This window comes from Tupaia chinensis, unplaced genomic scaffold, assembly GCF_000334495.1.
Source record: "Tupaia chinensis unplaced genomic scaffold, TupChi_1.0 Scaffold000098_2, whole genome shotgun sequence".
Taxonomy (NCBI): Eukaryota; Metazoa; Chordata; class Mammalia; order Scandentia; family Tupaiidae; genus Tupaia; species Tupaia belangeri.
The window spans coordinates 2,029,413-2,031,552 of record NW_006159561.1 but is presented as its reverse complement, the minus strand read 5'-3'; the positions used below and the strand labels follow the sequence as shown (position 1 = coordinate 2,031,552).

The 2,140-nt window shown below is 36.9% G+C and overlaps 1 pseudogene; it reads right to left on the bottom strand.

The window, feature by feature from the left end:
• Nucleotides 1–1,600: 1,600 nt before the first annotated feature.
• On the bottom strand, nucleotides 1,601–1,831 carry LOC102482174 (small integral membrane protein 15-like; annotated as a pseudogene).
• Nucleotides 1,832–2,140: the final 309 nt, after the last annotated feature.

The window sequence follows — 2,140 nt, the reverse complement described above, 5'->3', positions numbered from 1 at the left end:
CAGAGTAATAACAAAATTCAAACTGGGCTCAGCTCCTAGTGAGATTAACAAAGCCTTTCATTTTGTGGACTGGAAGAGAAGGTGTTGCCATTTTTTATTTTTCAATACAAAGGTATCAAATTTATTTCAGTATCTAGTTTCGTTTTTAAATTAGTCATTTGACAATTTTTGTAACTTAAAATACATTATGAAAGGTGCAGAAAATATTAATAAGCTATTAAATATTGACTGGATACAATTACTGGACCATGCATGTATGAAGGCCATGTTTAATAGTTAAAAAGTTTCAGTTTCACAACTCAAAAATACATCTAGCTTTTACCTCTACATACAGCAAAAATTCATTTTTGTCATAATCACTACTATGGTTAAGAATACATTTAGCTTTTACCTCTACGTACAGCACATATTCATTTTTGTCATAATCACTACTATGGTTAAGAAAATTTTTCCAAATGTAAGCCTTTCTTTACCACTATGAAGTACAACTAAGAGTTCTTTAAAAGAGATTTGAGATTGTAATTTCCACTATGAACCTACTTGATAAAAAGTGTAAGACATCACTACCACATGAAGATGAAAAGAAGAATGGCATGCAAAAGGGGTGACTTTATATCAGTCCACGACCCGTTTAAGACATGGTAACTATTTCACAGTTCTACTAAGCACAAGAATAAACCGATTCAAAGATACTTAAGGCATTTGGCATTTTTACTGCAAGCTTTAAATCATAGTGTTATTCTTCTCAACAAGTCATCTCTAAGAAAGTGGCAGTGTTCCTAAGTACAAACGCCATTATCTAGTAGGTGGTATTCTACAGAGTCAAGGTAATTTTTCATAAAATTAGTTTTACAAAAATGTAGAATGTCTGGATAATTACCAGTTGTCTCAAAGGCTAAAATCAGAAAGATGCAGAAAATATTATTTTTGATTAATATTATTTTACTTCGAGAAAAGCGGAAATGATTCTATGCCAAGAAACAAGTAATAATGATAAAAGATGTGATTATGTATCTCTTAAGTGAAACCATACTTTTCACCTTGGAGATGACAATTCTTTTACATTCTTAATTTCCTTTGTCCAGAACAGGATCCCATTTTAAATCATTATTTGTTTTATTTAACTATATTTATTATTATTATTTTGATTGATATCAGTTTGATTAATGAGAGACAGAGAAAGAGGGGGCGTAGTACAAAAGCAAGCCACCAGGTCTAGGACTTGAACCACAGTTGGCCATGTGGGAGTCCAGCACCTTTAACCACCACGCCATCTGCCAGCCCTAAACCATTATTTGAATGGAGTTCATCATCTTGTCTTTTTCTTCACAGGATGATTTCACCTCAATATAGAAGCTGCTAAATGGCAAATGACCAAGTCATGCCACAACAAATGCTAATTTACAGTAACCGTCAACAGACACCAACAAACTACACCCAAGCCTAAAAGTTACTCGGAACATGAGTATTCCTTATGATCCATCCATCACATTTCATTTCTTAAATAATGCTTTCATGAAAGCCAAAGGAGAAACCTTTGAAGAGTCCTTCCACAGCCGCATAATTTCTCAAATGATTTGTCACTGGTTACAGAACCTGTTCATTCCTTCGATCCTTGTTTAATCATTTGGCTTTTGACAATATTTTCTTGATATTTGTTTCTTCTTTTGCTCCTGCTCCCATGCCTCAACCATCTTGGCCAGTTTCCAGGACAGTACAACACTCGCTAGGACAGTGGAATAAGGGCCAGAATATCTGTTGGAAGGAAGCAGCATGGGTCCTTTGCAGCCCATTCCACAATATATTCAGCCTAAGTCTTTATGTCAAACATCTTTGCAGCCCTTAGGAAAACTTATGTTGAGTGATGATCTCTCACTGTTCTGGGATTATTGGTGACCCAGTAACAACTTCAGATAACCCTTGATTATTATCTTCTTAGACCCACCATACACCCTGGAAAGGTTTAAATTCCTAACTTGGTCATCAGCCTATGGGGGTCACAGTTCATCCCCGCCCTTTGGCCTTGGCAAGCATGGGGCTGGGCAGGCAGAGTCACAGGGCCCAGGGACCCTGGAATTCTAGGTCAGCCCGCCATGCCTTGTTGCTCCTACCTTGCGGGGCTGCCTCTGCTGACAACCCA